This window comes from Hipposideros armiger, unplaced genomic scaffold (assembly GCF_001890085.2).
Source record: "Hipposideros armiger isolate ML-2016 unplaced genomic scaffold, ASM189008v1 scaffold_209, whole genome shotgun sequence".
Classification (NCBI taxonomy): Eukaryota; Metazoa; Chordata; class Mammalia; order Chiroptera; family Hipposideridae; genus Hipposideros; species Hipposideros armiger.
This window is the reverse complement of record NW_017731559.1, coordinates 1544480-1558398: the sequence shown is the minus strand read 5'-3', so window position 1 is coordinate 1558398 and position 13919 is coordinate 1544480.

Genomic DNA, 13919 nt, shown 5'->3' with positions numbered 1-13919 from the left:
GGCATGTGAGCTGAACAGATTGATTTTGGAGATAAGACAGTGATGGGAGAATTGGAGTTCTAACCAGCCAGACTAGAGAGATCTCACTGAATACCCCAAGCATTCAGTTGAGACTCCAGAAAAATCAAACTTGGAAAAATGGCTAGCCCAAGACACACCAAGACACATTTTAATTAGAATGGCAAAGATTAAGGACAAAGAGAAAACCCTAAAAGCGGCAAGAGAAAGGCAACTAGTAACTTACAAAGGAGCTCCTATATGATTGTCAGCCGATTTCTCAACAGAACCTTTGCAGACCGGAAGGGAGTGGCACAAAATATTCAAGGTGATAAAAAGCAAGGACCTACAACCAAGATTATTCTACCCAGCAAGGCTATCATTTAAAATTGAAGGACAGATAAAGAGCTTCCAAGACAAGAAAAAGCTAAAGGAGTTCATCACCACCATACCAGTATTACAAGTAGCTACATATCTATCAACAATTTCTTTCAATGTAAATGGAGATTAAATGTTCAAATCAAAAGACATAGGAGGGATGAATGGATAAGAAAACAAAACCTTTACATATGCTGCCTACAAGAGACTTACTTCAGGTTGAAAGACACACACAGAGGGAAAGTAAAGAAATGAAAAAAGATATTTCATGAAAATGGAAATGAAAAAAAACAAAAAAAGCTGGAGTAGCAATACTTATAACAGACAAAATAAACTTTAAAACAAGGCTTAGAGACAGGGGCTGACCGAGTGGCTCAGTTGATTAAGAGCTCGCTCAAGAGTGTGAGCTCTGAGCAACAGCAGTATGATTCCCAGCCCGAGAGACAAAGAAGGACCCAGGAATCCCACTTCAGGGTATTTATTTATCTGAAAAAAACAAAAGCTACTTTATGCATCCACATGTTCATTTCAGCATTGTTTACAATGGCCAAGATGTGGAGGCAGCCTGGGTGTCTGTCGATGGAAGAATGGATAAAGAGGAGGTGGTACATACATATAATGGAATATTGCGCAGTCAGGAAAGGGAATGGGTTCTTGCCATCTGCAGCAGCATGGATGGACGTGGAGGTTATTGTGCTGAGTAGAGCATCAGACAGAGAAAGACCGATTGAATGTGATTTCACTTATATGTGGAATCTAAAGAACAAAATAAACAAACAAAACATAAACAAACTCATAGATACAGAGAACATATTGATGGTTGCCAGATGGAAGGGGGTTGGGGTGAGTGAAAAATGGGAAGGGATTAAGAAGTACAAATTTGTTGTTAAACAGTAATCATGAGGATGTAGGGTATAGCATAAGAAATATAGTCAATAATATTGTAATGACTATGTATGGTGTCAGATAGGTACTGGTTTTGTTGGGGTGATAGATGGAGGGGTTTGGTGAAAAAGGTGAAGGGATTAAGGATTACAAACTGATAGTTACAAAATAGTCATAGCGATGTAAAGCGAAGGAAACATAGTCAATAACATGGTAATAACTATGCCAAGTGAATACTGGACTAGTCAGAGAGATAATTTCTTAACTGATACAAATGTCTAACTGCTATGCTGTACACCTGAAATTAATACAAAATATTATTGAATGTCAACTGTAATTGAAAATTTTAAAAAGGGGGAAGGGGAATAAGGGTTCCAAATTTTCAGATATAAAACAACTAAGTCATGGAGATGTAATGTACAGCATGTGGAATATAGTCAATAATATTGTGATAGTGTGGTACAGTGTCAGATGGTTGCTGGACTTACCATGGTGATCACTTCTTTAGGTATATAAATGTTGAATGATTATTGTGTATACCTGAAAGTAGTATAACATTGTATGTTAGCTATATTTTAATAAAAATCTTTAAAAAATAAAAAGAATAGTCTTGCACATTCATAAATGTCCTTATAATAAATGCTCACTGTCAATCTGGTGTGGTACCAAAACAGGCCAGAATAAGAGACTAATGATTCCAATCAAGGCACATGGGCTGCAGTTGCAATGAAGTTCCTTTACAGGTATTCAATCCATTTTATTTTATTTTTAAATTTTTATTGGGTAACAGTGTGTTTTTTCCAGGACCCATCGGCTCCAAGTCAAGTTGTTGTCCTTCAATCTAGTTTTGGAGGGCGCAGCTCAGCTCCAAGTCCAGTCACCGTGTTCAATCTAGTTGCGGGGGACACAGCCCACCATCCCATGTGGGAATGAAACTGGCAACCTTGTTGTTCAGAGCACACACTCTAACCAACAGCCACCCAGCTGCCCCTCAATCCACTTTAATGTCCATCATTTGTTAATTCATTTTATTTTTAATTTTTATTTTTTTAAAGATTTTATTGGGGAATTGGGGAATTGGGGGAGGGAACAGCATTGGAGAATGAAGGAAGGGGAACAGGCAAGTTGCTGTCCTTTTGTTCTTCAGTCTAGTTGTGGTGGACGTCACTTCACTGGCCCATGTTGGTATTATCATTGCGCTCTTCCCAGCTGAGGCAGATCAGTTGATGGCCATTGGATGGCCGCTCGGCTCACAGTAGCTCACACCGCCAGCTGCTCACGCTGGCTGCTGGCCACTCACAGTAGCTTATGGCAGCCCACTGCAGCCTATGCTGTCGCCAGTGATTCACAGCAGCCCAGCTCCAGGTTGAGCTGTTATTCACCATCTTAGCTGTAGAGGGCAGTGTCATTGGCCCATGTGGGATCTGAACCGGCGGCCCTGCTGCTCAGAGCTTACGCTCCCAAGCCAACTCTTAACCAACGAGCCACTCGACCAGCCCTGTAAATTCATTTTACAACTTCTGGACATTCGTGCCTTTTTCTGTCTCTGTCTTTGGTTATGGACTGCATCTGACACTGTTGTGTGAGGACCTGGGAAAGTAATTTAACCAGCAATTTAATCACTATGGAATCACCCTCTAAAATGCTCATCAGTAAAGATGTTCTTAATGATATAGATGTAATCATCAAAAACAAAGTAACATGGAAATCTATTGACAAATAAAACAAGTGGTTGATAAAGCTAAAAAAAAAATCATTAATTGTTCGGCCATCTTTATGTTACATTTCCCAATGTAACTATAAGATGGAAGAAAAGCCGTTTGAGCAAAGAAAGGTGAGACCCATAAAGAAAGACAGATTGGCCAATTTCTTTTCCTAAGAACATTTTCATTGATTTTTCTACTATTGAGTGTTGGTTTAAAGGCCTTTTCACCCTTCATCCCTAAGGGTTTTATAAATGTTGTATTCATTTCATTCATGCTTTAAAGATCTGGCCTTCTCTGGAGAGGAAATATTTTGTTTTACTTTTAAGAGTCATTGTTTTAAAATATGAGCATAGAATGTCTTGACTCATAGCACAATGGCAGGGAGGATAAGACATGTACACACAAAAAAGAAAGCACAAAGTCACTGGTAAGGGTACATCCCAAAGCAGTTTGTTGTGTTGTCCTAAGAAAATCCCTGCCAGCAGTGAGAGATCTGTCCTGGAACATCCACACGACCTCTTGGAGCCTTTCCTGATCCTCCAGGTTCCTTCTGTCTCCAACAGCCTGTGGATCTAGGAGGCATTTATTGGACAATATGTTAGAAGATCTCGATCTCAGAGTGGCAAGATTTTAAGCCTAAAAGGAGAAAAATCTTAAGAAATAGTGTGAAGTCCTTTTTGGCCAGAACAAAATGTAGAAGAATGAAAATAGGAGAACTGGGTTGGGGTTAGATTGGAGAGGCCCAGGAATGCCAGATTTGTAAGACAAGAGTGAAGCTACCACACACACTCATAGACCCCAAAGAGTGGTTCAATAGGAAAATGCCTGATTAGGGACCTCAGGAAAGAACTAATATTAATAAGCATTTTATTAATGGATACACTCAAATCTGGATGAGTAATATTAGAATAAGTACTTGAGAGTGGCTGATTTCCAGGTCTGTGCTTAAGCGATCTAGTGAGTAGGGCTACTTACAGAGCTCAAAAGATTTACAAACACATTAGTAAGGCTCAGTAGAGCCAAAGCCAGCAGTGCTCTCCAGTCCCAGGCTCAGGCTTCTTCATGAAAGGCTACAGCAAAAGTGAACCATTGGCCCCTGGCCACATAATAAATCAACTAGAGTGAAAACGCTTCATAAGCGGAGTCCAAACAAGCTCCCAATGGGACCTACAGACCAACTCCTAATTAATAGGCTTTTGGCCCACAAGTAAGAGTAAAAATATTTGCAACAGGAAGATAGAGATCACAATGGGGGAGGGGGCTAGCAAAGAAAGCAGAAGGGAAACTTATGATGACAACATGGATCCAGGTTTAAAATTAGCTGGCTGAACAATAACTCATACCTTTATTTGTTCAAGTCAAATGTGAACAACTACATAAACTTGATTCCTGTATTTTAAATGCAGTCTACAGAGCACAATATAAGAAAACCACAGTGTTGACACGATTCAAAAATATAGATTAATCTCCATCAATTAATATTTCATGAGTGCCTGCTTGCCACACTACTAGTGCAGGACCTGGGAGAGTTCACACAGAGGCTGAGAGCCACCAGCTAGACTGGGAAGTGAGAAGTCATGTCCTGACAAGATGGCTTCTGAGCTCCTAGAACACTAAGGTTTCGAACACACAAGACGTGTTAAAAGTCTTTTCTTCTCTTCACTTTTAGACTATGCAAGACCACAGACCAGAAAGGGCTTAGGGTTTTGTGTCTAAAGTGCTGGCAGATTAGAAGAGAGGATGCCAACAGCACAGAAGACAAGAGACTAATTTAGAATAATCAGGAACAAGACTTCAAAAAGTTTGGAATCTTCCATTTGTTTTTACATTTGATGTGTTTTCTTGTTACCCAATTTTTAGGATAAATTTTAGCACTCTCCAGCCCAATAATACCCTTGGGTACCAGAGAAATTTGTAATAAGGAATGTTTGTCTTCAGTGACAATAGTACAGTCAGTACAGACAACAGTATAGACTTCTGCCAACAATTGGTAGGTGTTCTTAAAACGTGTAAGTTGGCTTTTTTGGAACCTATACAACCTCTTGTAATAGAAACAGTGTTACAAATGGAGATTAGGTCTCTGTACTAGCTCATAAAGCTTATTTAATAAAGTTCTTAAATATCATGTGTACATTTGCAATGAAAAATATATAATATTGTAAGTGGATTTTTGGCAATGATGATTTACACTTGAAGTAAAATTACAAAGGGAATTTAACTTATAAAAGTGTTTTTAAGACAAACGGTGTTCTGAATTCCATTTTAGAACTTGAAACATGGGAGAAAGTTACACACACACACACACACACACACATGCCATGTGCTGCTGCAGAACACACCCACTCAGCACATCAGGGATTTTTAATTTGGAAAAAAGCCTATTTAATTTCTTAAAGAATAAAGAGAGGGCGGCTGGATAGCTCAGTTGGTAAGAGCGCGAGCTCTGCACACAGGGCTGCTGGTAAGCTGCGCCCTCCACAGCTAAGATTGTGAACAACGGGTCGACCTGGAGGTGGGCTGCCATGAGTGGCAGCCGGCCTGAGCTGCCGTGGGCTGCCGTGAGCCAGCGTGAGTGGCCAGCTGATGGCTGGTGACCAACTGCTTCACCCGGGTAGAGCGCATTGATCATGATACCAACATGGGTCAGTGAGCAGCATCCTCCACAATAAGACTGAGAACAATGGCTCGGAGGTGGGATGGGGGGGATGGGGGGGAAGAGTAAAGGAGAATTTAAGTCAAATTCATAACTTTCCTATATTTCCTCCTAAATTTTACATTATTGCCATGCTGACCCGGCTGACCTTTCCATTAGGAAGGATACTAGGACCCGCATCCTCAGAGAGCTGGGTCCTGCTCCCAGCTCAGCTCCTTGCAGCTGTGTGACATTGGACAGGTACCCTCGTTTCCCTGAGCCTTCATTTTTTGGAATGGGAGGACAGTAACATTTGATACGTCATCCTCACCAGAGTTGTGGTGAGCACCAAATGAAATAATAATACTGCCTTGTTTTTGTGTAATACTTTGGCTTTTTTCATGTGCTCACACATCTCTCTCTTTTGCCAACTCTGGAGGAAAACTAACTCTTTTGACTTCAACATCCTCTATGAGAGCAAAACAGAAGAAACTACGTAAGAGTTTGAAGGCACTTGGCACCTCACACAGCCCACTACCACCCTCCTGCCTACTCCCACCCCTTGTTGCACTACTACCAGCTGGTACCAGGAAAAACACATTTTTTTGTTGTTTCTTCAATCCTAGTGGAAATTTATAAAGGAGCCCAAAGTTCTGATTGTGGAGAGAGTTAAACTGGATATTATCCTCACTCAAACACTTTTACAGATAAGTTTCCCTGCATCTCCAGCAACACCAACAGGATCTAACCCAATTGTACCTATTCAGGTATTGGATGTGTTTAATGGGTCCCTGTCAAATTAAAGAGCCCCTTGCCCTTCACCCAGTGAAAACATGCAGGGCTGCCCTAACGCTCATGCTTGGTTAATTTCTTGCCAGACTTTCTGTGTGGTCACTCTCAGCTCACACCTCAATGGAGACACACCAATCACACAAAGGAGCCGTGACTCAAACAGTGGTCAGTGAGACCAAGCTCAACAGTGTAGCCACTTAGTTAATCATAAATCACCTTTATTCTCTCCTACTCTTTAAGACCAGAGTTCGCCCTTCCCAGAGCAAGTCCACGTCCTCCCTTTGAGTAATGGGTTTGAAAACCCCAACTCAAACACAAGCCTGCCCCAGGCACGGACTTATCAGGGTTGCTTGGAATGGACCATGGAAGGTGTAGAAGAAGAGAACAATGGTGCCCTGACTGGAGGGGCAGGCGTTATCAGACTGTCATCAGAACAGGGCCAGCACTTGTTTTCCTTTCTGTTGAGCATGCGAGCAGGTTCTAGTGTACAGTACCAGGCGGTGTAAAAGGCTGCTGCTGGGCCCCTCTGTTTGTGAGGGCTGTTGACACAAGGTGGAGTCCAGGTGATGTAGGCTGATTTCCACCTTATTTTTCTGATAGCCATAAAATGAGAGAAACTCTAAGGTGGGGCCCTGTACCCAGAACTTGTAAGTTCCATCTTTCTGGAGAGGGAGACTCTGTGCATCCTGAGAAGAGCTGGAATGATGTGCAAGGTCACTGGATAGAGCACATTATGAAGAAAAGGTGTTGTAGTGAAACATCAAATACGACTGGTAGCAAAGAGAAAAGGAGGTAAGAACTTAAGAATTGCTACAGAACTTGAGGTCTATGGCCCTTCAGCCAAATCCTCATCTCATCATGAGACCTGCCAGACAAGCTCAGGAAGGGCCTGGCCCCCACCCTAGACTTTAGCTTTAAGGCCAGTCTATGCCTTGAAATAGCCCCCATTTCCTATAGTAATTCACATGGCCTATGGATTTGTGAGGTATCCCACAGGAAGCTACTTGGATATTTCTGCCTACAGTTCCTCTGGGAGTAATAAATATTCCAGTTCAATTAAAGATGCCTTAGAGCCCACCCTACCTGATTTAGGGACTTTTGGCAGGTATTTTATCAATTAACCTTACTATTAGCCTAAACTTTTTTACCCTACCTCAATTTCCCATTCTCTGTGCGGTTGTGTATTTGTAAACTACTTGAAATTATTAGAAATGGGTGAACCATAAGTCAAAAATAAAATACTTCTACAAAGGGGCTTTGTGTGCCCTCCCAGGGTGAGGTTTCAGACACTTATAGGGGATGTTTCCTCAAACTGTTTGAAGACTTTATGATGAAAAAGTTTGAAAGTGGAACCAGATTTTAGGGACTTTAGGAAATTGGGAAGAGTGTGAATTTCCTTTAGGTACAATACAAGTCATGAATCTAGGTCTTTTCTGAGCTAGCCTGAGCTTTGGTCTCAGGCTGAAATCCCAGCTCCTTCACTTATGAACTTGTAAAGCTGGACAAGTGACTGAATCTCTCTGAGCTTTAGTTGTGCCCTCTCTGAATATGTAGGTCACATTCACAGAGAACCATGAGCATCAGTGAGTTCATGCATGTGACTGCACCTGGACTAGAACACAGTGGGCCAACAGATATTCGTCTCCTTTCTTCTGTCTTCAAGGTACTCTCTCTTCTTCATCCTGCAGCAATGCATTTTCTTTAAAATATATCAGAGAATCAGGCCAGAAAACAAACAGCACGTATGTTGTCACCAAATGGAAAAAAAAAACCTTTTTTTTTTTTTTTTAGCATGAGAGCTAATGTAGTGGTTAAGAGAACAATTTTTGGTGCCAGTTGGTCTGGATTCAAATTCCACTCTATTTACAAGCTCTGGCTTTGGGCCAATTACTAATCTCTCTAGGCCTCAGTTTCTTCATCTCTAAACTGAAGTTGTACTATAAACATCATACATGTTTGAAGAATCAAATGAGATAATCCAAGTGAAGTGCTTTACTTAATGGTTTTCCTATAATAGATACCTAATTAATGTTAGTTATGATTGGTATGTATTACGTTATAATTGTTGTTGTGGTTATTGTTGATTTTTTTGTTATTATAATCATCACCATTATCCAGATTGGTATCAACAAGAAATTTATTCAACTCTTTGAATGTCAAACTTACTGTCTTAATATTTAGTAATAGTAAGAATAGTATTGATAATGATTTTCCACTCTCTACCTCCTGTGAATCATTAGCTGTGATAAAAGGACTTACGTTCTTGAATTGGGATCAAGCCTGTGTTAGGTACTTTCCACACAGTACCTCACTGAATCCTCATAACAACCTACGAACTCAGGTATTTTTATTTTCCCATTTCACAGTTGAGAAAAAAGGTTTAGTGAGAGATCATTTGTCCAGATCACATTGTGAGTGGTAAATGTGAGAAGTCCTAAAACTAGCTGGGCTTCAGGAACCAAAAGGATTAGACCAATGATGATCCCTAAAATTTTCTTCCAGCTTCAGCATCTACTATTCTAAAATGATCATAATTTTGCTTTATTACCATCTGCTGTATATGTGAATATATCATATTGGATCAAGTCTAATACATAAAGCTTTTGTGACTTTTATAAAATTTTTGCTCTAGCAAATTCTATGTAAATGGGCGCATTTCTGTCTGTGTCTCTCTTCCCTTTGCTCCCAAAGTCTTCAAAGAGCTCTTCTCCATCTCAAGTATCCCACCTTTTCTCATTCTCATACTCTTCCTGCCTTACCAACTTCTCCCCTCTGCCAACAATCCACGATTTTCCCCTCCTCACTCTGCCATACCCATTCCTAGACCCACTTCACATCCCATCTGCTACCAAGTCCTCATGGTTATTTCTCTGAACATTATCAAGACCCAGTTCCAACCATCAACATCTCTCTGAGTCCAAGGTCACTTCAAAAAGGCTGCAAAGAACTCTACAAATGCAAGCTATTGCTCTTATCCCCTCCACATAGATCCATACACTAGCACCCCTTATCCAAGAGGGATACATTCTTAGACCCCCAGTGGATGCCTGAAACTATGGATAGTACCAAACCCTACATATACTATGTATTTTCCTATACATAGATACCTATGATAAAGTTTAATTTACAAATTAGACACAGTAAGAGATTAACAACAATAACTATTGTTATAATAATAAAAGATAATAAAATATTATTCTTATAATAATAAAAGAGAACAGTTATTAAAATATACTGTAACAAAAGCTATATGAATGTGGTCTCTCTCTCTCTCTCTCTCTCTCTCTCTCTCTCTCTCATAATATCTTATTGTGCTGTGCATGCAACATGGATACTCTGGACAAAGGAATAATTCACATCCCAGGTGGGATGGAGCATGACAGCGTGAGACAGCATGAAATTTCATCATGCTATTCAGAACAGGGAATGATTTAAAACTTGTGAATTGTTTATTTCTGAAATTTTGCATTTAATATTTTCAGACCACAGGTGACTATCAGTAACTGCGGGTAATTGAAACCAAGGAAATGAAACAGGGGATAAGGAGGAACCATTGTATTCCTTCTTCGAGGACAGAGATTCTAAAATGTTAACATGTATGCAAATTATCTGGGAATCTTGTTAAATGCAGATTCTGACTCCTGGCTCTGGAGTGGGACCTGAGATTCTGCATTTCTACAAGCTCCCCAGCAATGCTGACAGTCCTTGCTGGTCCCTAACCATACACTTTATCTCAGTTATGCCTCTCAACATCCTTTCAAGGAAGAATTATTGTTCACATTTTTTAGATGAGAAATGGGCTAAGACATGTTAAGAGAAAGGTCCCAAAGAAAGTGAGTAACAGAGGAGGGATCTGAAACTAGCCAGATCTGTCTGACTACATCTAACAAAAAAGAAATAAAAATGAAAAAAGTGTGTGTGTGTGTGTGTGTGTGTGTGTGTGTGTGATATTAAAGATATTTAACTGTCCATCTTATTTCAATAGCACGAGCACTCACCAATGACAGGAGAAAACTTTCAGTCCTGCACGTTGTCAGCACTTAATAAACATTAAATCTGTAGGTGTGAGTAAGAATGTGTGAGGACGTGTTACATGGGAGGCCTATTCTTTTCATTATGAGCAGGCCCTATGGAGGCCTTTCCAGAAGGTTTTCCTTGGAACTCCACACTTACATTACTGATTAAACTCATTGACTCTAACGCCTTTCTTTTTCTAACAACCAGTCCCATAGGGAACCTCACAAAGATAGGCATTTCATTATTAACTCGAATTGTGAAAGTAAGAGCGTGAATAGTAGGAATCATTAACGGTGAGTCACTGCCATCTCACAAAGCAGGAACAGGAAGTGAAGTCAGCAAGAAAGGGGTGCAGCCTTTGCTTTCCCAGGAGGGAAAAACCTCCGCAGCAGCCGTAAGCCAGTCTGGTGCTGGATGCCTTTTCGGGGCCCTATAAACTAGTTGGAAGATGTGTGTAGGGTGGGTGGGAGGAACAGGAAGATACAAATTAAACAGAAAAGGCAGGGAATAGAACAGCAAATACACAAAAGATTATCAATGGGCAGTCTTGAGTGGAGACTAGATGCCATGAGAGCCCGAAGGAGCAGTTCCTGGGAGCTGAAGTGGACAGGAAGGTGTGGTAGGCAGGCAGGATTTGGCTGGGCTTGAAGGAACAATGAGATATGGGGGAATGGCATTCCAGACAAAGGCCCAGGGACTGTGGGAGTGAACCCAGGGTATTTTCAGGCAGGAGAGGGGAGGAAGGAAGGATCCCGGCCAGGAGACAGAGCAGAGAAATCTGGAGGGGTTGCCTGCCAGGCGGAAGGCTGATTACCTTGGGGTCTGCCAGGCCAGACTGTGGTCATCACACAGTAGGGAACTGACTTAGAGTCAGCAGGCAGGGTAGTAAGCGGCAGACAGGGTACCTACAGTCAGGAAAAGTGGCTCGAAACCCTAAATTCACCATTTAATAGGTAAAAAATGGAAAGAATCACACCTGTTTGAGCCTTAAAACTGTCATCTGTAACTTGGGCATAATAATTGTTTCTCATAGTCAGGCCCTAGTTTAAAATAATAATAAATAAAAGAACTAGGTCATGGGGATGCTAATGGTGCAGAGGAGGGGTGGGGTGATGCACATCTGGGCACCTGCCTGGCTCTGACACATAGGTCATTTTCAATTTGGAGAGTCACATACTGGTCCCAGAGCTGGTCAAGGGGACACTCAGTCAGCTGTCCCATTGCCAGTATATCCCCAAGGGGTAGGGCTGGGGAAACAGGGTAGACTAGTCTAGGGCTTTTATAGGAGGTGGCAAGCTCTCCAGTGACAAGCTTGTCCCAGGGCCTTCCTGGGGTCCTGCCTGGCACTAGAAAAGAAAAAGCCAAGTCCACACAGGTCTGAAAAGGCAGAGACACCAGGCTCCCTCCACAGGCACCTACCACTGCTCCCATTCCAAGGCCTTCCAGAGGGGCCAAAGAGGAACAAGGACAGAGCAACTGGCCACCACAGGCAAGACACTTTTCTTTGTGGGTCATGAAGCAGGTGTCCAAGTGACGGATATTCAATTTGTCTTTTTTGCTAATAGATTAAGTGAACAAATAGCACAAGTCCTCTCAGAACAATGGGCCTAAGAAAAGGCCAAGCTAGGAAGGACGTGAATCTAGGGTTCGTGCTCCTAAAGCGCAAGGACCAAAGGCCACCTGGGTGAAAGGTCTGTGGCAGGGCTGGGAGTGACCTGTAGCCGTGCAGGCCTGCTCCTTCCGGGTAGATTTCAAAGGCTGCTCTGGCCGCCAGGCGCAGAGCACTGTATGCTTTCAATGAATGATTCATTATTCAGTAAGAAGGCAGATTCTATTTAGAAAACAAACATTTCCTGCATATCCATCCAAGTGAGACACGTTTGCATAATGACACTGCTTATCATCACAACAACCCTGTCACTTAGGTATTTTTAATCCTCATTTTACAAATGAAGACATTAAGCCTCAGAGAATTTACCCCTCCTAGTTCCAGGATTCAAGCCCCATTCTCCCTCGTGCCCAGCCCACCATTTTTTCCAAGATACCACAATCAAAGGTCTTGCTTCCCTTTTTCATAGCCATAAGCAAAGTTTGGGAACTTGTCCTAACATGTTCCCTTCAACTGTTTGCTCATCATAACACACATACCATTATTTCTTTAGGCTGTCTCCTGTGCTATTCCCAAGGAGAAATAGCACTACCACCACCACTACTACTAAAAATGGCTTTCATATATTGAATATATACTGTATACTCAGCACATGAGTTTATATATACAGTTGAACCTTGAACGATGTGGGAGTTAGGGGTGCTGACATCCGTGCAGTTGAAAATTCACATGTAACTTTTGACTGCCCAAAAACTTAACTAGTGGGGCCAGCCAAGTGGCTCAGTTGGTTAAGAGTGCGAGCTCTGAGCAACAGTGTTGCCGGTTCGATTTCCACATGAGCCAGTGAGCTGCGCCTGAGCTGAGCTGCCAACAGGTGGCAGGATAGTTCAACTGGTGAGAGCACGTGCTCCTAACAACAAGGTTGCCGGTTGGACTCCCGCATAGGATAGTGGGATACACCCACCCGCCACAAGATTGAACACGGCACCTTGAGCTGAGAGGCTGCAAGCTGCTGTCGGGCAACAGGATGGTGACTGGACTTGGAGCTGAGCTAGCTGCGGCCTCCACAACTAAGATTGAAAGACACCAACTTGGCTGTTCTCCTTCCCCAACTCCCCAACACTGTTCCCTTTCCCCAATTTCCAATAAAAATCTTTAAAAAAGCAATTTAAAAAAATTGTAATAGCTTACTGTTTTTTAGAAGAGCAAAGTTGTTGTTGTTTTTTTAAGATTTTATTGGGGAATTGGGGAAGGGTACCAGCCAAGTTGTTGTTCTTCAATCTTCGTTGTGGAGGGCGCCAGTCACCATCTGGCTTCCCATCAGCAGCTCGTCGTGGCCTCTAAGTTCAAGGTGCTGTGTTCAATCTTAGTTGCAGGTGGGCATAGCCACCATACCGTGTGGGAGTTGAACCAGCAGGCTTACTGTTAAGAGCGCAAGCCCATATCCATTGAGCCACCCAGGTGGCAGCTCAGCTCAAGGTGCAGAGCTCAGTCTTAGTTGTGGGTGGGCAAAGCCCACCATTGAACAGGCAATCTTGTTGTTACACCAGCTGAGCCATTCTGCCACCTGTTGGCAGCTCAGCGACAGCTCAGCTCGGGCGCAGTGTCACTGGCCCATGTGGGAATCAAACTGGTGGCCATGTTGCTCAGAGCTTGCGCTCTTAAGCCAACTCTTAACCAAATGAGCCACTCAGCCGGCCCAAGGAGCAAAGATTTTTATTGAAGTGAAAGTACAGCTCTCTTATGAGAGGGGGTACCCGAAACTGGGATGCCCCTGTAACAGCTTACTGTTGACTGGAAGCTTTACACATAACATAAACAGTTGATTAACACACATTTGGTATGTTAAAAGTATTACATACTATAGTTTTAAAATAAAGTAAGCTAGAGAAAAAATGTTATG